Source organism: Salmo salar, chromosome ssa27 (assembly GCF_905237065.1).
Source record: "Salmo salar chromosome ssa27, Ssal_v3.1, whole genome shotgun sequence".
Classification (NCBI taxonomy): Eukaryota; Metazoa; Chordata; class Actinopteri; order Salmoniformes; family Salmonidae; genus Salmo; species Salmo salar.
In genome coordinates this window covers 25,450,220-25,478,128 of record NC_059468.1, presented here as the reverse complement: position 1 = coordinate 25,478,128, position 27,909 = coordinate 25,450,220, and the positions used below count along the sequence as shown (strand labels likewise).

Here is a 27,909-nt window from a genome sequence, read left to right as displayed (position 1 = left end):
AGCAGAAAGTAAACAGAACCATACCTTGACACCTTGGTTACTCAGGCTGGGGTTATTCACTAGCTCGTCCTTGCCTGCAGAGAGGAGAGAGAGGAGTTACTAGCTATGGAAAGTCGTGTGGTGGTGTAGAGTAGAGCACTGCAGAACGTACAGCAGGGTGGGGTATGATATTATGCATGGATGGCACACAGAAATGTATACAGTAACTGAGATGATAATGACTGTGTGACATCATCCCACTGCATTCTATGTATCCTCTGGGATGTGATCGGACTGTCCCTGATTCTCAACAGACAGAGAAGAGGACACCTACTGGAGAGGGACAACACATAACAGTGGGCTGTAACTGTTCCATCTGTAACATCTCACTGAGGCCTATCTCAATTATCTGCACTAAATTACTCACCCCACAACTTCTGAAAACACAAGAATGACAAACATCAAGAATGGGCTTTGATAAAAATTCAGATAGGATACTTGGACTCCTGATTTTCTGGTTTGTCCAGAAAGCTGGTTTATGGGTCATAGGGAGTATCCTGTAAGTTATGCCATGCCTTCTCAAGTTCATTTTCCTTGGTGAACAAAGTAATGCAGAGTTGTTTAAGAACAGCAAGCAACTCATTGATCGTACTTTCTAGGTACGTCCCAAATGGCAACTTATTCCCTGCATAGTGGACTACTTTTGACCAGAGACCTATTGGCCCCATAGAGAAGAGTGCCCTTTGAGAAGCAATCTCTGAGTAACTGCCAGTCAATGGGCTTGTTCAAGAGCATCAAAACCGTGATGTATCATGGGTAAATTGGGACTGACTGACTGATCTACGAATAATATTGAGTAGTTATTTATGATGCAAGGTGATCTGTAGATCAGTCAGTGTGTGTTATTGGTCTTGGAAATGAACCTGGGGCTTTCCCACCCAGACCCGATATGCATAAATAAAAAAGAATAATGTAGAGACCCAATTCGAACGGACCCAAGGACAACACGATCCCGTTCCGTATAGACCTGGTCGGATCCAGACCCGGTTCGATCCAAGTGAGGGAAGCAGCAGGAAATACATTTTCAAAGCTACTTTATTAACCAGAGCTGATGAAGCGCGAGAGGGAGGTGCCGCTCTAGCATGCGGGGGAGGGGCCGTACTGTGAGTGAGTGACATGGGGAGCAGGGAGGAGTGAGGGAGACAGCAACCAACCAAGTCGACTCGCTTCTATAGTAAACTAAAAGCTGCCATAGCTAGGTTATTTATCGTGAATAGTAGTATCTGTCTTGGACTGCATGAAACCGGTAGAAGTTTGTTAAGCTAGCTAATGTTAGCTAGCTAGGATAACTCAGGGTGCAGTGCATGCGCTTTCTCATCCTACAGTTACACATAACTCCATTCAGAGTATTAAGTAGCAGCCTACCTGTTGGTTCTTGGTCATTATAGCCTGTCCTTCTCCTTTAACATTTAATTCTGTCATTTTAATTCCATCTTCCATTCATTAGATATCTCCTAACTTTTGCCACACACAGAGGCTCTATGACTGTAGCCTATTGCCACTTTGATGACTTATAATTGGCCAACAAAAAGCTACACGCGCCACTCTCATGAAAAGCAAGAGCAGCAGCATAAATGATACCATTTCTCTCTCTCTCTATACTGCAACAGTCGTGTTCAGATCTGCACGGGCCTTTCTGAACAAGTCAGTTAAAATGACAAATACCCAAGATTCTTAAAATTACAAATACCCGAGACCCGTGACAATCATATCAGATCCGACCCATACCCGTGACATTATTTAGAATTCTGGACGTGGACCCACTACGGTCCCAGATCGGGAGAGAGGCACACTGCTTCTCTGTCTGTAGGCTTGTGAGAGAGACACACATAGCAGATAATTACAGACTGAATACCGTCGTGTCACCATGGCAACTCCATATTCTCCCCCACCCCTTCATGATTATTTATGGTTTGCGGGCAACAATTATAGAAATGTTTTAATCATGTTTCCCTGAACAGCACTGAGTGAAGGGACACAGGTGGAAGAATGATGATGACGAGGTTCGAGCTCCATCTGTCCAAGAATAGTAACTCCATCATCCCCTTCCCAAGTCCAAGAATAGTAACTCTCGTCCCCCTCCCTAGTCCAAGAATAGTAACTCTCGTCCCCCTCCCTAGTCCAAGAATAGTAACTCTCATCCCCTTCCCTAGTCCAAGAATAGTAACTCTCATCCCATTCCCCAGTCCAAGAACAGTAACTCTCATCCCCTTCCCTAGTCCAAGAATAGTAACTCTCATCCCATTCCCCAGTCCAAGAACAGTAACTCTCATCCCCCCACACAGTCCAAGAATAGTAACTCTCATCCCCTTCCCCAGTCAAAGAATAGTAACTCTCGTCCCCTTCCCCAGTCCAAGAACAGTAACTCTCGTCCCCTTCCCTAGTCCAAGAACAGTAACTCTCGTCCCCTTCCCTAGTCCAAGAACAGTAACTCATCCCCTTCCCTAGTCCAAGAATAGTAACTCTCATCCCCTTCCCCAGTCCAAGAATAGTAACTCTCATCCCCTTCCCCAGTCCAAGAACAGTAACTCATCCCCTTCCCTAGTCCAAGAATAGTAACTCTCATCCCCTTCCCCAGTCCAAGAATAGTAACTCTCATCCCCTTCCCTAGTCCAAGAATAGTAACTCTCATCCCCTTCCCTAGTCCAAGAATAGTAACTCTCATCCCCTTCCCTAGTCCAAGAACAGTAACTCTCATCCCCTTCCCTAGTCCAAGAATAGTAACTCATCCCCTTCCCTAGTCCAAGAACAGCAACTCTCATCCCCCTCCCTAGTCCAAGAATAGTAACTCTCATCCCCTTCCCCAGTCCAAGAATAGTAACTCTCATCCCCTTCCCTAGTCCAAGAATAGTAACTCTCATCCCCTTCCCTAGTCCAAGAATAGTAACTCTCATCCCCTTCCCTAGTCCAAGAATAGTAACTCTCGTCCCCTTCCCTAGTCCAAGAATAGTAACTCTCATCCCCTTCCCCAGTCCAAGAATAGTAACTCTCATCCCCTTCCCTAGTCCAAGAACAGTAACTCTCATCCCCCCACACAGTCCAAGAATAGTAACTCATCCCCTTCCCTAGTCCAAGAACAGTAACTCTCATCCCCTTCCCTAGTCCAAGAATAGTAACTCATCCCCTTCCCTAGTCCAAGAACAGTAACTCTCATCCCCTTCCCAAGTCCAAGAATAGTAACTCTCATCCCCCTCCCTAGTCCAAGAATAGTAACTCTCATCCCCCTCCCTAGTCCAAGAATAGTAACTCTCATCCCCTTCCCCAGTCCAAGAATAGTAACTCTCATCCCCTTCCCTAGTCCAAGAATAGTAACTCTCATCCCCTTCTCTAGTCCATAATGCATGTTGTCCTTTACAAGCCTATAACACCAACAACTTAAATAATTTAATATATTTTTGGGAAAACAATCAAACGAGGATATCTATGTGAAGCTAACTCAGAAGAAAAGCAGAATAACTCTTCCATCTCATCTTCTTCCCAGTCTGTCCATAACAGCTTTTTCCCTTTAAACTCAATACCCACCAAAGACAGCTACATTATTTCATATCTTTTAGACTGTGAAAAACCACCTTCCAGACCTCTGTGTGAGACTAAATGAACCCAGCAGCAATAAGCCCCAAGCCACAGAGAGAGTGCTCTCCTCTCCTGCCTGAAACAAGAAAGCACTCCACACTCCAGTCTTAATAGGAGAAAAACAGAGTCTTAGGAGAGAAAGAATCGAGAGAACATTCTATTCCCTGCCATAGAAAATAACAAAATGGAAAAGCCATTTAAAGTAGGAATGTGTTTGGACTGCAACGGAGAGGCCTCCTACTTTCGGCCCAGCAAACACACACACACACTCCCATTGCAGCTGCGACCCGCCGCCCAGCGCAGCACCATGGGCTTGCAGACTCCGGGACCCCTGCAAAATCACAGCCTCCATCTTCACCGTACAGTATCCCTCCGCACAAGAAAATAATGCTACCTCTGTGAGCAGTGTGTGGCTTGCTAGCGGCAGGCTGATGGTCTGAGAGAGAGACGGGTGCACACTGGCATGCCCGTGGAACACCACCGACCTTCTCTGTGAGTGGCCTTACACACGCACGTGCACATAGCTGGATATTGAGAACTCTTCCCAGGGAGGATTCTCATGTGTGAGCCAGAGGCATTTCCAGAATAAATAATTTGATAAGAGAATGGGGGGGGGAAACTCACTCTGGAATAATAATACAATGAGGAATTTTGGGTTGGGGGGGGTGCTTGTTATTTTATAATGTGCTTTCGCAGACAAAGATTATGTGGAAGTGAGAGTGTTCTCTAAAGTGCAATTTCAAATAATAAATAAATTGTAAAAGCAAAGAGAAAAAAAAGACAAATGTATTCAAAGTTATGCAAATTAGTTTAATTTTGAAGAAATCCTATGCCGCATTTTCGTGACATTAAAACTTCCATTGCACTCATGTGAGGGAATGTTTAATACAATACAAGGGCTTCTCACATTCTTGTATCAGACACAAATTCCTCTGTGATGTTTTTCAACCTGACAGAGTGAGAGCAGAAAGACGTGCCCAACAAAGACCAGCTCTAACAGGTCCTTATCCGCCTCTCATCAGGATTTCACGCCATACAGCATATGTTGCTGTCTCTGTGTGTGTATTGTGTGTGTGTCTGCTTGTGTTTCTCAGTTTGACAGGCCTAATGATAATCAATGCCATGCTATTCAGCATGAGCCCGCTTCTCTCCCCCTGTGCCCTCTGGGCACGTCCTCACACCTCCGGACCCCCCTCATTCAAGGGTTTTTCTTTATTTTTACTATTTTATACATTGTTGAATAATAGTGAAGACATAAAAGCTATGAAAAAACACATATGGAATAACGTAGTAACCAAAAGAGTGTTAAACAAATCTAAATATTAATAAATTCTTCAAAGTAGCCACCCTTTGTCTTGATGACAGCTTTGCACACACTTGGCATTCTCTCAACCAGCTTCATGAGGACTGCTTTTCCAACAGTCTTGAAGGAGTTCCCACATATGCTGAGCACTTGTTGGCTGCTTTTCCATCACTCTGCGGTCCAACTCATCCCAAACCATCTCAATTGGGTTGAGGTCGGGTGATTGTGGAGGCCAGGTCATCTGATGCACTACTCCATCATCTGTTCACCTACTCTGCGTCTCACAAAGACATGGCGGTTAGAACCAAAAATCTCAAATTTGGACTCATCAGACCAAAGGACAGATTTCCACCGGTCTAATGTCCATTGCTCGTGTTTCTTGGCCCAAGCAAGTCTCTTCTTCTTATTGGTGTTCTTTAGTAGTGGTTTCTTGCAGCAATTTCAACCATGAAGGCCTGATTCACGCAGTCTCCTCTGAACAGTTGATGTTGAGATGTGTCTGTTACTTAAACTCTGTGAAGCATTTATTTGGGCTGCAATCTGAGGTGCAGTTAACTCTAATGAACTTATCCTCTGCAGGAGCGGTAACTCTGGGTCTTCCTTTCCTGAGGCAGTCCTCATGAGAGCCAGTTTCATCATAGCGCTTGATGGTTTTTGCGACGGCACTTGAAGAAACTTTCAAAGTTCTTGAGATTTTCTGGATTGACTGACCTTCATGTCTTAAAGTAACGATGGACTGTCGTTTCTCTTTGCTTATTTGAGCTGTTCTTGCCATAATATGGTATTTTACCAAATAGGGCTATCTTCTGTATACCACCCTACCTTGTCACAACAACTGATTGGCTCAACAACAAAAAAATCCACAAATTAACCTTAAACAAGGCACACCTGTTAATTAAAATGCATTCCAGGTGACTACCTCGTGAAGCTGGTTGAGAGAATGCAAAGTGTGCAAAGCTGTCATCAAGGCAAAGGGTGGCGACTTTGAATAATCTGAAATATAAAATTCATTTTGATTTGTTTCACACTTTTTTGGCTACTACATGATTCCATGTGTGTTATTTCATAGTTTTGATGTCTTCACTATTATTCTACAATGTAGAAAATAGTAAAAATAAAGAAAAACCCTTGAATGAGAAGGTGTGTCCAAACCTTTGACTGGCACACACACACACACACACACACACACACACACACACACACATCAATACATATATATACACACACACACACACACACACAGTGAGTGGGTGTGTACAGTTGAAGTCGGAAGTTTACATACACCTTTGCCAAATACATTTAAACTCAGTTTCACAACTCCTGACATTTAATCCTAGTAAAAATTCCCTGTCTTAGGTCAGTTAGGATCACCACTTCATTTTAAGAATGTAACATTTCAGAATAATAGTAGAGAGAATGCTTTATTTAATCTTTTATTTCTTTCATCACATTCCCAGTGGTCAGAAGTTTACATACACAATTAGTATTTGGTAGCATTGTCTTTAAATTGTTTAACTTGGGTCAAACGTTTCGGGTAGTCTTCCACAAGCTTCCCACAATAAATTGGGTGAATTTTGTCCCATTCCTCCTGACAGAGCTGGTGTAAATGAGTCAGGTTTGTAGGCCTCCTTGCTCACACACACCTTTTCAGTTCTGCCCACACATTTTCTATAGGATTGAGGTCAGGGCTTTGTGATGGCCACCCCAATACCTTGACTTTGTTGCCCTTAAGACATTTTGCCACAACTTTGGAAGTATGCTCCAGATACTCAACTAGTCTAAAGAAGGCCCGTTTTATTGCTTCTGTAATCAGAACAGTTTTCAGCTGTGCTAACATAATTGCAAAAGGGTTTTCTAATGATCAATTAGCCTTTTAAAATTATAAACTTGGATTAGCTAACACAACGTGCCATTGGAACACAGGAGTGATGGTTGCTGATAATGGGCCTCTGTACTCCTATGTAGATATTCCATTTTCAAAGAAATCTGCCATTTCCAGCAACAATAGTCATTCACAATGTCTACACTGTATTTGTGATCAATTTGATGTTATTTTAACATAAAAAAAGTAGCTTTTATTTGAAAAAACATGGACATTTCTAAGTGTGTATATATATATATATTAGTTTCGTTTATCGCTTTGGTGCTATATATATATATATCAGCAAAGCGATAAACGAAACTAACAGAGAGGATACAGAGAACTTCTGACAGTGACACACCCATCCCTAAGGCTCGTCTGTGGGTCAATCATACAGTATATTACAGCCCTTCAGGATGCTGTCCCTCCGTGGCCCTGCCCTGTCTAAGACAATAGCATCAGCTAGCTAGCTAACACCACAGCTAATATCCATACCACAGACAAAACGATCAGCTAGCTAGCTAATACCACACCACAGACAAAACCCATCAGCTAGCTAGCTGATACCACAGCTAATATCGCACCACAGACAAAACCATTAGCTAGCCTGCTGATACCACAGCTAATATCCATACCACAGACAAAACCATCAGCTAGCTAACTAATACCACAGCGAAAACCATACCACAGACAAAACCATCAGCTAGCTAGCTAATACCACAGCTAATACCATACCACAGACAAAACCCATCAGCTAGCTAGCTAATACCGCAGCTAATACCATACCACAGACAAAACCCATCAGCTAGCTAGCACCACAGCTAATACCATACCAGACAAAACCATCAGCTAGCTAGCTAATACCACAGATAATACCATCAGCTACTTCGCTAACGCCACAGCTAACCAACTGGGACTAATCTAGTTTTGAACATGGTGCAAGCAGTCGGGGAAAGCCAAGAGAGGACACGCACACGCCGACTGTCAGTTCCATGGGTCAGTGCCCGATGCTCGCCAGACCTTCCAGTAGCGTCTAATCTAAACCAATCAGTGGTTGTCTCGCGGGGACGTGGCGAGAGGGAAATCTTCCAATTAAAACAGTCAGTGTTAATCAACAGAATATGGCGGGCGGTGTAGCCATGGAAACAGTGATAGTCCCACGGGTTGGTGTTAATGGTCTGACATGGAGGAAAATTGATCCGTCTTGTTTTTCCCCTAAATGGGAAGCAGTCGGACGGACAGACTGCATAATTTAGAGGGCTTCTCTGTATTTTTGGTTTCCTCTCATTTCTCATCTACATGAGGGAGACATTCAGTGCTGCTTGAATTTGTTATATATCTTCTGAGTTGCCTCTCTCTTTCTCATCTTTGAGTCCCTCTTCTTTTTCTCTGTCTTCATACCATCCAGGTTCTCCCTCTTCAGAGTTCCTCTTTCTCTCTTTAAAGATGCCTATCAAGTTTACTTTAAAACAAGGAATTAAGGAAATGAAATGGAAACTTGCTGAATGTTTTTCTGCAGTAACAGGCAGGGTAAAGTACAGCCGGTGCATATTTGTTTAACAGAGATGCTTCTCTAAAATAAGACGTATTTTTCAACAGAAACTCTCAAACCTTCTATATATAGCTTTAGGTCTCTTGAGGACAGGGCTGTAGGTCTCTTGAGGACAGGGCTGTAGGTCTCTTGAGGACAGGGCTCCCCCCTTTATTTAACTAGGCAAGTCAGTTAAGAAGAAATTCTTATTTACAAAGATGGCCTACACCTACATGACTCCCAATCACGGCCGGTTGTGATACAGCCTGGAATCGAACCAGGGTGTCTGTAGTGACGCCTCAAGCACTGAGATGCAGTGCCTTAGACCGCTGCGCCCCTCGGGAGCCCCCCGAAAATGTTTTTTTCCCCACACAGAAGATTCTTTCAGCCAAGAAATATCCCATCCGACCACATCAAGTGGAAAACAGAGGGTATGGATAACACCACACTGCCTGCCTTTCTCTATGAAGCCAGTTAAGGAACTGAGAAAGTAAAACAAACCAAATGTAACTCTAGCTCTCACACACAGCATTCCACTAGAGTTAGAGGTTGAAGCTGCACTTCTGGGGCTCAAAATGGGGGTTTGCATGGCTGGCAGGTTACTAAAGGAGTGCTGTCCCACCCTTTTCTCTCCCTCTCTCAGTAGTGTCTGCATTCAGGGCATGCTGCTCTGCTCTACTGTGTCCCTGGTTCAGCTAGCAAACAATACTGTCTGTGTCAACCATTAACACACTAAAGTCTGTAGTCTAAAGAAACTTCTCTATTTTTATCCATGTTATGCTCTAGGCGCACTAACGCTCGATTTCTCTCTCTCCTTTTCTCACCTCCTCTTTCTCAGTCCCTCCATCTGGTCAACACCAAAAAGGAGGAAGCATATTCATCATTATAATCGTCTCTATTTGGGGAGCGTGAGAGATTTAAACATCCGACCACAAAATGACACTAAACCTAAAATGAATATTCTCATAATCCCTTTTTGAATACTGAGAAGTACCAACTGCTTAGGGTCTAACAATCATTTGTTGAAATTGAATATGAGCTCATACTAAATATGTTGTAGTGCAGCTTTGTATCTATATCGCAAGTCAGCCGAGTCGGCCATTAAAATCACAAAGCGTAGTCTAAATGAATAACACGAGAGACTACACATTGTCACAGTCCCAGTGACTGTCACACATCCTAAATGACGTTCTCACCAAACATTTAGACAGCTGCTGACCTACTGACCTGCGCTGCTGAGGCTGGGGGGTGACATTATCAGTCAGTTAAGAGCGAAGGCCTGTTGATATCACTTCAGCATCTCAAAACGGAGAGAAAAACAAGAGGCCTGATATCCCACAAAGGAATCCAAGAAACACCACAGACACAAAGGGTCAAATATTCTTGGAGGATCCAAGAGATCAAGGGAATGTTATATTTTATTTAAGAAAACCACAAATTCTCCCTAATGTGAGGCGACAGCACTCAGCACTAAAAAGCAGAGAGTTGTCTTTGAGTCACAGGTTGTTGCTGCAGGCAGAGTCTTGCTGCTGGATCTTTGGAAATGAGCTGCAGATTGCCACTGATAGAGCAGAGCAGGTCTTTATTCAACAGGAGAGATTATGATGTGCTGCATAGCAGGGAAGATTAAAACATTAACACAGACATAGGCCTTGTCTGTCTCTCTTTCTGTCTCTCTTTCTCACACACGCTCTCTCTCTGTGTCCGTCCGTCTCCCTGTCCGTCCGTCTCTCATCTCAGGTACACAAGGACATTGGGTTGATTCATTATGCCAGCCCAAATGAGATGTAACAGATCTCTACAGAGTTTCTCTCCCTCTCTCTCACACACGCACACACACACACTCGTTGTGCAAACCCAACATCTTCATAACAGACACATACATCACAAACAACGTTCCCCCATCAGCACCCCACCATACATCACCTAGCTCTGACACCAGCCTGGAGGACAATACCCGCAAAGCAATGGGCTATTAATATGGGAGGATGAAGAAGCACCCACACAGACACCCACACCAACCGACAGACAGACAGACCCACACAGACACAGACAGACCCAGACATACACACCCACACAGACACCCACACCAACTGACAGACAGACAGACCCACAAAGACAGACAGACCCAAACAGACAGACCCTGACATACACACCCACACAGACAGACAGACACATACAGACCCAGACACCCACACAGACAGACCCAGACACCCACACAGACAGACCCAGACACCCACACAGACAGACATACACCCACACAGACACACAGACAGACAGGCATACACACCCACCCACACAGACACATACAGTTGAAGTCGGAAGTTTACATACACTTAGATTGGAGTCATTTTAACTCGTTTTTCAACGACTCCACAAAATTCTTGTTAACTTCTCTAGGGCCAGTGGGACGATTTCGTCCCACCTACGTAACAGCCAGTGGAATCCCGTGGCGCGTTATTCAAATACCTTAGAAATGCTATTACTTCAATTTCTCAAACATATGACTATTTTACACCATTTTAAAGACTCTCGTTAATCTAACCACACTGTCCGATTTCAAAAAGGCTTTACAACGAAAGCAAAACATTAGATTATGTCAGCAGAGTATCCAGCCAGAAATAATCAGACACCCATTTTTCAAGCTAGCAAATAATGTCACAAACCCAAACCACAGCTAAATGCAGCACTAACTTTTGATGATCTTCATCAGATGACAATCTTAGGACATTATGTTATACAATACATGCATGTTTTGTTCAATCAAGTTCATATTTATATCAAAAACCAGCTTTTTACATTAGCATGTGACGTTCAGAACTAGCATACCCCCCGCAAACTTCCGGTGAATTTACTAAATTACTCACGATAAACGTTCACAAAAACATAATTATTTTAAGAATTATATATACAGAACTCCTCTATGCACTCGCTATGTCCGATTTTAAAATAGCTTTTCGGTGAAAGCACATTTTGCAATATTCTAAGTAGATAGCCCGGCATCACAGGGCTAGCTATTTAGACACCCACCAAGTTCAGCCCTCACCAAAGTCAGATTTACTATAAGAAAAATGTTATTACCTTTGCTGTTCTTCGTCAGAATGCACTCCCAGGACTTGTACTTCAATAACAAATGTTGGATTGGTTCAAAATAATCCATAGTTATATCCAAATAGCGGCGTTTTGTTCGTGCGTTCAAGACACTATCCGAAAGGGTAAAGAAGGGTGACGCGCCCGATGCGTTTCGTGACAAAAAAATTCTAAATATTCCATTACCATACTTCGAAGCATGTCAACCGCTGTTTAAAATCAAATTTTATGCAATTTTTCTCGTAAAAAGCGATAATATTCCGACCGGGAATCTGTGTTTTAGTACAAAGAGAGAGAAAATAAAAACATGGGGTCGCCTCGTGCACGCGCCTCAGTCTCATTGTCCTCTGATAGACCACTTACCAAAGGCGCTAATGTTTTTCAGCCAGGGGCTGGAATTACATCATTCAGCTTTTTCCCGGGTTCTGAGAGCCTATGGGAGCCGTAGGAAGTGTCACGTTACAGCAAAGATCCTCAGTTTTCAATAAAGAGAGTCAAGAAGAACAAGAACTTGTCAGACAGGCCACTTCCTGTAAGGAATCTTCTCAGGTTTTTGCCTGCCATATGAGTTCTGTTATACTCACAGACACCATTCAAACAGTTTTAGAAACTTTAGGGTGTTTTCTATCCAAAGCCAATAATTATATGCATATTCTAGTTTCTGGGCAGTAGTAATAACCAAATTAAATCGGGTACATTTTTTTATCCGGCCGTGTAAATACTGCCCCCTAGCCCTAACAGGTTAACAAACTATAGTTTTAGCAAGTCGGTTAGGACATCTACTTCGTGCATGACACAAGTCATTTTTCCAACAATTGTTTACAAACAGATTATTTCACTTATAATTCACTGTATCACAATTCCAGTGGGTCAGAAATTTACATACACTAAGTTGACTGTGCCTTTAAACAGCTTGGAAAATTCCAGAAAATTCCATCATGGCTTTAGAAGCTTCTGATTGGCTAATTGACATAATTTGAGTCAATTGGAGGTGTACCTGTGGATGTATTTCGAGGCCTACCTGCAAACTCAGTGTCTCTGCTTGACATCATGGGCAAATCAAAAGAAATCAGCCAAGACCTCAGAAAAATAATTGTAGACCTCCACAAGTCTGGTTCTTCCTTGGGAGCAATTTCCAAACGCCTGAAGGTACCACGTTCATCTGTACAAACAAAAGTAAGCAAGTATAAACACCATGGGGCCTCGCAGCCGTCATACCGCTCAGGAAGGAGATGCATTCTGTCTCCTAGAGATGAACGTACTTTGGTGCGAAAAGTGCAAATCAATCCCAGAACAACAGCAAAGGACCTTGTGAAGATGCTGGAGGAAACAGGTACAAAAGTATCTATATCCACAGTAAAACGAGTCCTATATCGACATAACCTGAAAGGCCGCTCAGCAAGGAAGAAGCCACTGCTCCGAAACTGCCATAAAAAAGCCAAACTGCGGTTTGCAACTGCACATGGGGACAATGGGTCTTGGGTCTTCCAAATGCACAATGACCCCAAGCATACTTCCAAATTTGTGGCAAAATGGCTTAAGGACAACAAAGTCAAGGTATTGGAGTGGCCATCACAAAGCCCTGACCTCAATCCCATAGAAGATTTGTGGGCAGAACTGAAAAAGCGTGTGCGAGCAAGGAGGCCTACAAACCTGACTCAGTTACACCAGCTCTGTATGGAGGAATGGGCCAAAATTCACCCAACTTATTGTGGGAAGCTTGTGGAAGGCTACAGACAAACAGACACACTGGGAATGTGATGAAAGAAATAAAAGCTGAACTAAATCACTCTACTATTATTCTGACATTTCACATTCTTAAAATAAAGTTGTGATCCTAACTGACCTAAAACAGGGATTTTTTTTATGTCAGGAATTGTGAAACCTGTAGGGGCTAGGGGGCAGTATTTGTACGGCCGGATAAAAAACGTACCCGATTTAAACTGGTTACTACTCTTGCCCAGAAATGAGAATATGCATATAATTAGTAGATGTGGAAAGAAAACACTAACGTTTCTAAAACTGTTTGAATGGTGTCTGAGTATAACAGAACTCATATGGCAGGCCAAAACCTGAGAAGATTCCATACAGGAAGTGCCCTGTCTGACAATTTGTTCTCCTTCTGTGGCATCTCTATCGAAAATACAGCATCTCTGCTGTAACGTGACATTTTCTAAGGCTTCCATTGGCTCTCAGAAGGCACCAGAAAGTGTAATGGGGTGTCTGCTGTTTCTGGGCGAAGAACAGCAGGAGAATTTGTGAGTGGTCAGCCTGGGAACAGTGACACTGGAGATGCGCATTCATGAGAATTCTCAATTTTTTTCTTTCAGCCTTTGAATGAATACGTCGCCCGGTTGGAATATTATCGCTATTTTACGAGAAAAATAGCATAAAAATTGATTTTAAACAGCGTTTGACATGCTTCGAAGTACAGTAATGGAATATTTTGAAATGTTTTGTTACGAAATGCGCTCGCGTGTCACCCTTTCGGATAGTGACCTGAACGCACGAACATAACGGAGGTATTTGGATATAACTATGGATTATTTGGAACCAAAACAACATTTGTTGTTGAAGTAGAAGTCCTGGGAGTGCAATCTGACGAAGAACAGCAAAGGTAATCCAATTTTTCTAATAGTAATTCTGAGTTTGGTGAGGGCCAAACTTGGTGGGTGTCAAAATAGCTAGCCGTGATGGCCGGGCTATGTACTCAGAATATTGCAAAATGTGCTTTCGCCGAAAAGCTATTTTAAAATCTGACACCGCGATTGCATAAGGAGTTCTGTATCTATAATTCTTAAAATAATTGTTATGTATTTTGTGAACGTTAATCATGAGTAATTTAGTAAATTCACCGGAGGTTTGCGGTGGGTATGCTAGTTATGAACATCACATGCTAATGTAAAAAGCTGTTTTTGATATAAATATGAACTTGATTGAACAAAACATGCATGTATTGTATAACATAATGTCCTAGGAGTGTCATCTGATGAAGATCAAAGGTTAGTGCTGCATTTAGCTGTGGTTTTGGTTTTTGTGACATATATGCATGCTTTGAAAATGGCTGTGTGATTATTTTTGGCAGGGTACTCTCCTGACAATCTAATGTTTTGCTTTCGCTGTAAAGCCTTTTTGAAATCGAACAATGTGGTTAGATTAACGAGAGTCTTGTCTTTAAAATGGTGTAAAATAGTAATATGTTTGAGAAATTGAAGTTATAGCATTTTTGAGGTATTTGTATTTCGCGCCACGCGATTCCACTGGCTGTTGACTAGGTGGGACGCAAGCGTACACTTCTGACTTCAACTGTACACACCCACCCAGACACACCCAAAGAGACAGACCGACATACACACCCACAGACAGACACACAGAGACAGGCATACATACCCACAGACATACACACCCACACACAGACAGACAGATATACACACAGACAAACAGACAGACAGACACACCCAGACATACAGAGACAGAATCACTTTTATAATCATTGGCCAGTACAGAGAATTAAATAAAACCACAAGTCCAAATCCCTATCTCCATCCATGGCTAATTAACGAAAGGGACAATTTTAGCTAAGGATAACAACAACAAAAAATTACAATTATTCTCCCAGTGACATTTGGCTTCTGAGGTGATGCGATTGGTCTGAAGTCAAATCTAAACTGGCTTCCCTTAACACTTTTTTTGGTGTGCCAGGACCATACACAGCTGAGCTCAGCTCACTCAGTTTAGCTAAATGTTTTCAAGGGAGGCCAAATGCTTGCTGGCTTCCCTTGCATTCAATGCTACGTGCGGCAAAAAGTCACTATTTTTGACCAGACAGCATCAGATAGATGGCTACACATACGGAGACAGAGGGGAGCTGTTTCGTTCGCTCGGATGCTTTCTCGGGTGAGATACATTCAGCCTCTAGCAAATTGAAGGAAATGAATGAAACACAGAGACAAAAGACAAATAATTTTGTTCATTTTTTTCTTGGTACATTTTTCGGGGAAGTCTGGCTTCCCTTGGCATACATGAACACCCACCACTGGTATTGCCGCGCATTCCAAACTGTGTCAGACATGCGTGTGTCCTGTTCTGGACTGTTCAGCAGGAGTGTGGGTTGCTAAGAGGTATCTCAAAAACAAACATGTCCATAACAGAGCACTATGTTATTTTTGTAGGTATCCACAAGTTTGCGCCTATACTGGAAATAACTGGGGAAATGGGCTGGGAACCCTGTGGGGTGAGATGGAAGGCGTGCATGGTGAGACTTTGGAATAGACTGTTGGATATGCCAATTGCCAGAATAGCCAGCAAAGTTTTTCAATAGAAACAGGCCAGTTGGGACCAGTGGGCCGGCCAGGGAATTAATTGTATTAATTGTATTCTATTGTCCTTTCTACCACGATATACGTTTGCCCTTATTCCAGAAAGCCCACCAGATATACCCTGGCATTATGTGGCAGAGCGATGAGGAGAAAATGAAATGTTTTTGTGGAATTTTTAGATAAAGCCTGGAATAAAAGAAAAGGGTGCCCTATAATTAAGCAATACAAATATTTAGCCCCAGATATATAGTAAAGGGCATGTATGTATATAGATTGTGTGTAGGCCTGTCTCACAATTGAATCTTCTCTTTGTAACAGACCGGGTTCATTTTACTGCTCTAAGGTTTTTATTACTACTTGTACAACCTGATCTATTGTCATGTATTGATGCATGTTTCATTCTTTATGTGGTGCTCATTGCACACAACAGAATAACTATCATTGTAAATGTTTGTTTGTGTGTCAATTAGTCCAGTACTTTGGTGCGAACTGGCGATTTGAAAATAAAATGTCATTCATTCATTCACAGACACAATCAATGGGGTATTAATCTAGGGGCAGCATGGGGAGGTGGACAGATGCATGTAAACCCCCTCAGCTCCATTAGCAACAGGGTGATTTATTAAAACTAGCTGTGTGTGTGTGTGTGTGTGTGTGTGTGTGTGTGTGTGTGTGTGTGTGTGTTAATACTGGCTAGACCGGCAGGCTGCACACATGGCTGGGGATGGGAACTGATGATTTGAGATCAGGATGTGGCTGGATGGGGGTGCAGGGCTAGCTGAAACAGTGGTATAGGAGTGGGGTGGTGCATAACTCCACCAGGGTCTGTCCCTTCTCACCCCACCCTGTCTGATACAGATCGAGAGGGATGGAGGAGTGGAGAAGGATGTTGGGAGGACAGCATTAGAGGAGTGAGAGGAGAGGAGGAGGGTGTTGGGAGGACAGCATTAGAGGAGTGAGAGGAGGGGAGGAGGGTGTTGGGAGGACAGCATTAGAGGAGTGAGAGGATAGGAGAGGAGGAGGGTGTTGGGAGGACAGCATTAGAGGAGTGAGAGGAGAGTATGAGGATGTTGGGAGGACAGCAATAGAGGAGTGAGAGGATAGGAAAGGAGGATGTTGGGAGGACAGCATTAGAGTGAGAGAAGAGGAGGAGGGTGTTGGGAGGACAGCATTAGAGGAGTGAGAGGAGAGGAGGAGGGTGTTGGGAGGACAGCAATAGAGGAGTGAGAGGAGGAGGATGTTGGGAGGACAGCATTAGAGGAGTGAGAGGAGGAGGATGTTGGGAGGACAGCATTAGAGGAGTGAGAGGAGGAGGATGTTGGGAGGACAGCATTAGAGTGAGAGGAGAAGAGAGGATATTGGGAGGACAGCATTAGAGGAGTGAGAGGAGAGGAGGAGGATGTTGGGAGGACAGCATTAGAGTGAGAGGAGAAGAGAGGAGGAGGATGTTGGGGGGACAGCATTAGAGGAGTGAGAAGAGAGGAGGAGGATGTTGGGAGGACAGCATTAGAGGAGTGAGAGGATAGGAGAGGAGGATGTTGGGAGGACAGCATTAGAGGAGTGAGAAGATAGGAGAGGAGGATGTTGGGAGGACAGCATTAGAGTGAGAGAAGAGGAGGAGGGTGTTGGGAGGACAGCATTAGAGGAGTGAGAGGAGAGGAGGAGGATGTTGGGAGGACAGCAATAGAGGAGTGAGGAGGATAGCATTAGAGTGAGAGGAGAGGAGGAGGGTGTTGGGAGGACAGCATTAGAGGAGTGAGAGGAGAGGAGGAGGGTGTTGGGAGGACAGCATTAGAGGAGTGAGAGGAGGAGGATGTTGGGAGGACAGCATTAGAGGAGTGAGAGGAGGAGGATGTTGGGAGGACAGCATTAGAGGAGTGAGAGGAGGAGGATGTTGGGAGGACAGCATTAGAGTGAGAGGAGAAGAGAGGATATTGGGAGGACAGCATTAGAGGAGTGAGAGGAGAGGAGGAGGATGTTGGGAGGACAGCATTAGAGTGAGAGGAGAAGAGAGGAGGAGGATGTTGGGGGGACAGCATTAGAGGAGTGAGAAGAGAGGAGGAGGATGTTGGGAGGACAGCATTAGAGGAGTGAGAGGAGAGGAGGAGGATGTTGGGAGGACAGCATTAGAGGAGTGAGAGGAGAGGAGGAGGATGTTGGGAGGACAGCATTAGAGGAGTGAGAGGATAGGAGAGGAGGATGTTGGGAGGACAGCATTAGAGGAGTGAGAAGATAGGAGAGGAGGATGTTGGGAGGACAGCGTTAGAGGATTGAGAGGACAGCATTAGAGGATTGAGAGGATAGGAGAGGAGGATGTTGGGAGGACAGCGATAGAGTGAGAGGAGAGGAGGGTGGTGGATGGTAGGCAGGCATTAGGACTGCTGCTCTGCTTACGCTGCGGTTGACCATTGCAGCAGCACCATTTATCAGACAGGCCTCCACAGAGCTCCATGGGCTAGGAATCTATAATGCAGACTCCTGATCTAGTCCCAGAAACGAACTCTCCCTTATACCAGTCCTTTGTCTGGAGGGATCTGTCTGTCTGTGTATTTCTGTCTGTCTGTCTATTCTTTCTGACTATCAATTTATCTTTCTGCCCCTCCCCCCTTTCTTTCTCCATCTCTCCCTTCCCCCCTCCAGATTAGGCCTGGGCAAATGCAACATGACTCAACGGACATAAAGATATGGTAAAATATGGGCCAGCACTCAGAGAACAGATCTGTAGAGAAAGCACGGGAGGAGGATCAGAGACAGCAACAACATGTCTGTTTAAATCACTGGTCTGTACATCTGCAATGTCTGGCAAAATATATAATTAAAATGGTAGCTACACAGAAAGAAATCCCACTGTACGTCATGAATTTAAATATTTTAAACATAGGACATCGATAGAGCATAGGATAGATATTGTAGGGTAGGATATAGAGAGGATCATGTAGTTGTGGGTATAATGTAGATGTGCTATAGGGAACTGCAGCACATGATATGAGTTTAGGTGAAATTATATTCTAGAGAGAGAAATAACAGAACAGACTGAGTGAACCAACTGTGTGCATCAGAGCAGCAAATATAGAGCTGTTGGCAAATCTGTTGAAAGTCACAGAGGGCTTCGACTGGAATCTGAATAGAAATGAGCCAATTAGCAGGCAGTGTGTGTGTGTGTGTGTGTGTACGTTTCTGTCTGCAGACACGGTTGACACTTCCAAGGTGCCCAACATCTCACCACTGCTAATCTGGTGTAGAGAAAGAAAGGCCCTCAGTTTTATTATCCACACTGGTGGCTCTTAGAGTGTCTGACAGATCACACAAACACACCCTTGTCACGCATTTTTTATTCTTTTTTATTTGACCTTTATTTAACTAGGCAAGTTAGTTAAAAACAAATTCTTATTTTCAATGACAGCCTAGGAACAGTGGGTTAACTGCCTTGTTCAGGGGCAGAACGACAGATTTTTACCTTGTCAGCTCGGGGATTCGATCTTGCAACCATTTAGTTACTAATCCAACACTCTAACCACTAGGCTACCTGCCGCCCCGAGCTGCACGCACGCACGCACGCACACACACACACACACACACACACACACACACACACACACACACACACACACACACACACACACACACACACACACACACACACACACACACACACACACACACACACACACACACACACACACACACACACACACACACACTTCACCCTGCTCCTCTCCGTTCATGTGGTTCCGTTTCTGTTCCATATTATTCCCTACTCTGAGTGTTTGGCCTATGTATCCACTAGAGAGTTTAGCCTGAGTACCTATAGTGGCCAATTAAAACCCCAGCCTCCATTAGAGTCAATTAGCTCTCAATCTCCCGCTTCATTTCCCTTGTTAAACCATCAACCCCTGGACACTTCACACAATTTACACAGTGCTGGTTAGAGTGGTAGCAACATTTACTATCATACTGCACTTCAACGCTACATCATGATGTTAATTAATGCTACTATAATCCCCTTGTATTCATGTCAGGGTTTCCATTAGCTGGTAATAGCCGGCTTTTGGCCGATAAAAAAAATGAAAAGCCAATAAATAAAATTGGCAACGGACAATTGTCCGGGAGAATAAGAAAATATCCCAAGCAAAATAATGCTTTTTAGCCTATACACATTGATAGACTGGTCATGCTTATCGGTTCATTTGTATCATTTGGTGGAATTAAATTGGCACGTATGTACAGTATATTCGTTATGCATCTTATTTATCACACGCGTACAGCATGCAGATACAGAGCCTTTGGGCGTAGAATCTGTCAGACAGTGCAAGAGCTGCTGGAAGGGAGGCTTCATCAGCGCGTTACACACCACTTTGCAACGAGCTGGAGGCAGTACGCGTTTTGAAAAGATCTACTTCATTGTTTGAAACCTGAAAGTTTTAATACATATTATGGAGGCATGTCTTACCTTGTTTCAAAGCAGCCTAGCCAAATCAGACCATATCCATAGAGGCAATTATTTTATATCAACTTTGTCCAGTAGCCAAAGGCACAATCCTAGTCATATTAGCAACCCATGCTAGTTGTTGCATATTAGATCTCCCCTCTTTCTAAATTTCTAATGGATATTTTCATCTCTGTCACATGAATCCGCTAGCATGTGCGGTGCCCTTTTGACAACGGTGTTTTCCTGCTAATTGCATTATGGAAATAACATTTGCGTGTAGCCTACTGCCTTGTGCGCATTGCTGAGCTTTATGATGTGAAGAAATAATAGTTCATCAACATTTGAAGATAAATGCTCTGATCTGTTGCATCAGCCTTGTTAATGTAACCTAGGCTTACTGCAGGGCTTGACATTAACTTTGTCCTTCAGACAAGTGGGACTGATTTTTTACTTGTCCAATAGATACAAATACTTGTCCGAAACTGAAGATTCTGTAGTAGTAAAGAAATGACTTGACAGATGCGAGTTGATATTTATTGTTCTTTTTGTAATAACAGTGAACAACTCCTAACTCCCCAACAATATGGAAACTATAACAAACTGAATCTGAATACAATAAAGTACATCAGTGAATTCATTGACATTGTCCCTTGTGGGGCAGAATTGATTAATTACTGTATAATACTGAATAGAATAATAACCTATGCCAGGCTAATTAAAGCTGCTGGTTGCCATAGTGCCTTACATAGATAAAGAGATACATCTCTAAAACGTAGAGATCAAAATGTTCTTCCTGCAACACCGCCAAATTGACAATAGAAAAGGCAGGGGACCCCACTTGGAAAAAATGATATTCCCTTTACGCTGGCTGTGTTCACATTCTATGTCCTCCAGGCTGTCCCAACACAAAATAGTAACATGAAAGCAAGTTCTCATAGTGTAAACATTTCTTAATTGACACTAAACGGTTGTATTCTATAACCACTTAATTTGTTTGATACAATTACAATTTCAATTTCAGGCCCAAATTTACCCTACATGGCGCTAAACTCATACAATACCACAGAGCTGATAAAAAAATTGTAGGGCTTCCACTATTTGTCACATTGATTACTCTAGTCTAGAAGTTAGAGAAAGGAATCCCATTGGGCAATGAATGGAGGAACGTATAATGCCCCAACCAGCAGACTGAGTGACCAATCGCGTTCACGTTGTTATGCTGCGTTACGCAATCCCTTCTCAAAGGCAGGGTATGAGTCGAGAAACCTGCATATCTTCCTCAAAAGTACATGTCACCATTCCAAAGTTATACGATATTAAAGAGAACAAGTTAATTATCTCACATCTCTGAAAATATTTGTAATATTGTACTTGTTGACGAAATTCATGCTAATGTTGGGTTTTTGAGTTAGCGCCCAATTGACTCCTATTCACTCCTTGAAGGAGAGCTCTACTTGTCCCAGAATCGCCCAGAATGCACCGCATGGCCCATTGACCGTTAACTAGGATTCCAAAGGAGTTTCCCCAGCTCCCCAAAAGTATCTCTGGTTAGACGTTTCGCGAGCCGATGCTAAATAGCGTTAGCGCAATAACAATAGTCAATTGCGCTAACGCAAGTTATCCTGTTAGGGCTAGGGGGCAGTATTGACACGGCTGGATAAAAAAACGTACCCGATTTAATCTGGTTACTACTCCTGCCCAGTAACTAGAATATGCATATAATTATTAGCTTTGGATAGAAAACACCCTAAAGTTTCTAAAACTGTTTGAATGGTGTCTGTGAGTATAACAGAACTCATATGGCAGGCCAAAACCTGAGAAGATTCCATGCAGGAAGTGGCCTGTCTGACAAATTGTGTTTCATCTTGGCTCTTTTTATTGAAGACTGAGGATCTTTGCAATAACGTGACACTTCCTACGGCTCCCATAGGCTCTCAGAGCCTGGGAAAAAGCTGAACGATATCGAGGCAGCCTCTGGCTGAAACACATTATCGCTTTTGGCAAGTGGCCGATCAGAGTACTATGGGCTTAGGCGCGTGCCCGAGTCGACCGAATGCTTTATTTTCTTTCGTCTTTCTACCTAAACGCAGATTCCCGGTCGGAATATTATCGCTTTTTTATGAGAAAAATGGCATAAAAATTGATTTTAAACAGCGGTTGACATGCTTCGAAGTACGGTAATGGAATATTTAGAATGTTTTTGTCACAAATTGCGCCATGCTCGTCACCCTTATTTACCCTTTCGGATAGTGTCTTGAACGCTCGAACAAAACGCCGCTGTTTGGATATAACTATGGATTATTTTGAACCAAACCAACATTTGTTATTGAAGTAGAAGTCCTGGGAGTGCATTCTGACGAAGACGACTTTGATGAGTGCTAAACTTGCTGGGTGTCTAAATAGCTAGCCCTGTGATGCCGGGCTATCTACTGAGAATATTGCAAAATGTGCTTTCACCGAAAAGGTATTTTAAAATCGGACATATCGAGTGCATAGAGGAGTTCTGTATCTATAATTCTTAAAATAATTGTTATGCTTTTTGTGAACGTTTATCGTGAGTAATTTAGTAAATTCACCGGCAGTGTTCGGTGGGAATGCTAGTCACATGCTAATGTAAAAAGCTGTTTTTTTATATAAATATGAACTTGATTGAACAAAACATGCATGTATTGTATAACATAATGTCCTAGGGTTGTCATCTGATGAAGATCATCAAAGGTTAGTGCTGCATTTAGCTGTGGTTTGGGTTTATGTGACATTATATGCTAGCTTGAAAAATGGGTGTCTGATTATTTCTGGCTGGGTACTCTGCTGACATAATCGAATGTTTTTCTTTCGTTGTAAAGCCTTTTTGAAATCGGACAGTGTGGTTAGATTAACGAGAGTCTTGTCTTTAAAATGGTGTAAAATAGTCATATGTTTGAAAAATTGAAGTTTTTGCATTTTTGAGGTTTTTGAATAACGCGCCACGGGATTACACTGGCTGTTACGTAGGTGGGACGATTTGGTGCCACCTACCCTAGAGAGGTTATCAACTACCTTCAAACTACACGCAAACATAAAAATGTTATCCACGAGTTCATCTGAATGTGGGGTAGTAAATAAAGGGCTTCAATTCCAAAATACCAAACTATCCCTGCATAGCTAGCATTAGCTGATATATGTAGCCAGTTGGTGGCTAATTGACTGGCAAGTAATGTTAGCCTGCCTTCTATGCTAACGTTAGCTAGCTAACTTGGGTGTATATATAGCCAGCCTGTGAACCTATTAGTCGGTTACGGGTTACTAAAATCAACAATCGCTCAAACAGGTTCTATTTTGGTGAACTTACGTATCTGCAATACAGGGGAAATCCTGACACGTTGAGCAGTACATGACATCTCCCTCTGTGTCGACATATTGAACCCATGGAAACGTACAGGTCGGAATGAAGTTTCCTATCCTTTTTCCTCGTATGCTGCCTTTTTAGCAGGTGGTTCAAGGTTTGGTAGTGGTGGTGGACGATGGGGTGCTTTCCTGGTGCCGGGCCAGCTTTCGGTGCTTGTTGAAACATTTTTTATTAGACAGCTATCTACCGCTCTCCATCTCCTAGAGAGAACACCGGCAAGAGAGAGTAGGCTGCATACATTTGAAAACGGAGGTAAAACCGCGGGCACACACACGGGACACGTGACGAAAGAGAGACTTCAGACGAACCACTCCAACTCCCAGCTCAATTCATTTCGCCATATCTCTGTAGGCTACTTGAAGCGTACTGATAGATAGACAAGTGTCTCCGTGCAGAGATTGGGAGTTGACAGTGCACAACACATCGCATCCTTAGGACACTTTGATCAGATCTAACATATGTTATTTTTACTTGTCCATTCGGAGAGACTTAGTCTAGATTTTCCTTGTCCGGCAATTTTGTCCCTAGGCAAGCGGACAAGCATTAAAGTCCAGCCCTGCCTACTGTTTGAGTGAATTTGGAATCTATCGTCCCAGTATCCGTTTGGAATAGGCCATTTCTTTCTCGACAAGTTGACCAATAGAATAGGTAAACTTTTCTACTATGGGGGATAGTAGATTGACATAGGCTAATGATTTTGCTGTTCGTTACTTGTCTTGTTGGCTGAGGAAAAGTAAATGTGCACAGTTATTTTAACATCTTCAAAGTGCACATCAGAATTTGGTCAGAAGGACCGGCACATTGGTGCATCCTCGACTTACACGTTCTGTTAATATGAACTACCATAATCTAAATGTGATTTCTGTCATTCTGAACACCATGGGTGGACGCCCTAATCAGGTTACGCACCCAATGCCTATGGGTCTGGTAAATTTCTCAAATGTCCGGTAAATTAAAATGCTGCATGTCAAATATCTGACGCCACATTTTTCTAATGGAAACCCTGATTCATGGACATTACATATGATTTATAAACGTATTTGAGTAAAATAATAAAGGTTTGTTTTGTCATTCAAATTATGGGAAAGCTTAATAAACCAATTAGGCACATTTGGGACTTCTTGATAAAACATTATGAATATATATGTAATTGTTCATTGGATCAGTCTAAAACTTTGCACATACACTGCTCCCATCTAGTGGCCAGAATCTAAATTGCACCTGGGCTAGAATAATACATTATGTAAATTCTCTTGGAATTTTTTTTTAAATAACATGTTTTACTAGATCTAATGTGTTATATTCTCCTATATTAATTTCCTATTTCCACAAACGTCAAAGTCTTTCCTTTCAAATGGTATCAAGAATATGCATATCCTTGCTTCAGGTCCTGAAGTTAGATTTGGGTATGTCATTTTAGGCGAAAATTGAAAAAAAGGGTCGGATCCTTAAGCGGTTTTAAAAACGTTGCGCTTCACTGAACAGCAGCTGCAGGTGGCTCTACTCTCATTTTCAGCTAGGCCTCTTGTGGGTGAAGGAATTCAAATAATGAATTCAACACATCATTAAAAACAGATTATAGAAGCAGCAGTAGCTGAGAATTTTATTGTGGCATTATAAACAAATGAACAAAGTAATTTGATAAATGATATTGTATTTGCCATAAGCTCTTAGCTGTTTCAGGGGCTGTTACTAACTCCCTTACTTGACAGCCAAAACATGGAGCAAAACATTTATCCCTTGATGAGGAACTAAGAGTACCACAGGGCTGTAGAGGAGATTGCATGTCTTTGTAAGCTGCTTGCCCTCCAGAAAACATGTGTAATCATCCCTAGATTTGTATAAGACTACATATTTGGAGAATTATGTAAAACGTTAAGATTTCCTAGAAACGTCTAGAGTGCTTATCTGTCTATGAATGAATCCTTGGAGGGATCAACAAGAAAACAAACACACACACTCAGACTGACTCATGCACACTTATACACACAAACACGTGCGCGCACACACACAGCTCCAATCATGCCCTCCTCTCCGTCCCCAGTGACAGCACAGTATTGATTAAGTTCTATACACAGAGAGCCCAACTGCTGTGCTGCATATTCCACATTAGGATTTCTTGAGGAGAGGAGCTCAACTCATTCAGGAGGAGAGGAGCTCAACTCATTCAGGAGGAGAGGAGCTCAACTCATTCAGGAGGAGAGGAGCTCAACTCATTCAGGAGGAGAGGAGCTCAACTCATACAGGAGGAGAGGAGCTCAACTCATACAGGAGGAGAGGAGCTCAACTCATACAGGAGGAGAGGAGCTCAACTCATACAGGATGAGAGGAGCTCAACTCATACAGGATGAGAGGAGCTCAACTCATACAGGTAAACAGGATGAGAGGAGCTCAACTCATACAGGTAAACAGGATGAGAGGAGCTCAACTCATACAGGTAAACAGGATGAGAGGAGCTCAACTCATACAGGATGAGAGGAGCTCAACTCATACAGGTAAACAGGATGAGAGGAGCTCAACTCATACAGGTAAACAGGATGAGAGGAGCTCAACTCATACAGGTAAACAGGATGATAGATGCATTCCAACACTAGTCTCTTCCTGTCAACACAACAGGCTCTCTGCACTCGCATGTATGCACGCACACAGGTATTTCAGAGGAATTCCTCCAAGGTTAAATAATCTAAGGACGAGCCAGGAGGAGGGTCTTTAAATAAACCAAACAGGGGGGCTGTAGAGCAGGGAAGACAGTGGGCCAAAGCAGGACAGGGGGTCTGAGTCCAGGAAAGAGGCTGTGGACTGAGGCGTGGGCCAGACCATGGGCGGGAGGCAGAGGGGCCCTGGCCAGGCGAAAGGAAGCTCTACAGTATTCCTGAAGAGACTAAAAATAACCACACAGTAAACAGTCCTCCCGGGAGTAGCTCTAGAGGACAGAGTGTGTGTGTGTGTGTGTGTGTGTGTGTGTGTGTCTGTGTGTACACGTTTTCCTATACTTCTGAGTACCAGAAGTCCTCACAAGAATTGTAAACCAACAACTATTCAGAGAAGTGAGGACATTTTGCCGGTCCTCACTTGTAAAAAGGCTATTTTAGGTTTAGGGGTTAGGGTTATGGGTTAAGGTTAGGATAAGGGTTAGGTTTAGAATTAGGGTTAGTTGTTAATGGTTAAGGTTAAGGATGTAGGATTTTGAATGGGAATCAATTGTTTGGTCCCCAAAAAGTCCTCACAAGTATGTGTGAGAGTGAGTGAGAGAGGTATGGTATGGGATGTAGCTTGTCAGATGTCAGGGCCAGTAGTTTGGGGAGCGGCTCATCTGGACAAAGAGGCCCCAGGGAGGGGTGCTGTTCGCTGGGTGGATGACCCCACATCTACCCCACTATCCCAAAGCCCTGGGGAGGTGGGAGGAATGTAGCGAAGCACTGACAAAGAGATCCACCACGACCCTGCTATTCTCAGTTATAACAGCTGTGTGTGTGTGTGTGTGTGTGTGTGTGTGTGTGTGTACACTTTCACATGCTCAAGTCAAAGGGTAAAGGAATGGATGCAGCAGCAGTCCATGTTATGCAACGGTGGTAAGGTAAAGATATTAGCCACCACTGAGACAGATGAGTTCACTAAGTTCAGCCCCAGGATAGATTTCATGGGGAAAGTCAGATATAATGATCCATATTATCTGTCTTATTACCTCTGTAATGCTGCAGTTCACAGGCACACACCATTACGCTGGTGTAATCTAACATAATATAAACCAGGTGCTCAGGCAAGGGTCTCTCTCTCTTTCTCTCGCTCCAACTCTATCCATCTGTCTGTCTGTATTTCTTTCTGTCCTTTATTTTTCTCTCTCCCCCCTTCTATCTCTCTCTGTCTCCATGATGACTGACAGCCACTCTCCTCCTATCATAAAGAGGTAATGTCAGCCTGCTGCTGAGTTTAACACTTTCTGTGGACACATGACACTATTGTGATGACACTATTGTGATGACACTATTGTGATGACACTCTCATGCCCCATTTGCCCACTGTCTCAAGAGATAAATCAATTTCTAAGTCAGTGAAGGATTATGATAGCTAGCTACATGCTAGTCTCCTTGGTGCCCCAAATGGGTCACTGTTACCAGTCTGTCTGGTGCAGAAGTAAGGCTACGTAACTGTGTGTGTGTGTGTTCATGTCCAACAGTATCCTTTAAATACTTTCCCCTTGATTAAGGAATTCACTAGGGATTTTTCTAGTTAATTATAAGGCCTGAGTCTTTGTCTAGACAAGGGAGAGTTAATTCCCTTTGTTTTGTGGACTTGTCATGTAAGCCACCCTGTCCTGTGTGTGTACGTACTTCAAAATGTCCCTGTCACTGTCATTGTTTTTGCTGAGAGACTTC

General features: G+C 43.1%; 1 protein-coding gene across 6 annotated transcripts in view; it reads right to left on the bottom strand.

Annotated features, from left to right (window-relative positions):
- Window positions 1–27,909, bottom strand: part of LOC106588814 (phosphoprotein associated with glycosphingolipid-enriched microdomains 1) — a 100,212-nt gene that overhangs the window by 34,910 nt on the left and 37,393 nt on the right. For all 6 annotated transcript variants that reach the window (XM_014178258.2, XM_045709298.1, XM_045709299.1 and 3 more), the window contains one exon: window positions 25–74. The gene's annotated coding sequence lies outside the window, so the exon portion shown is untranslated. The remainder of the gene's footprint in view (window positions 1–24; window positions 75–27,909) is intronic.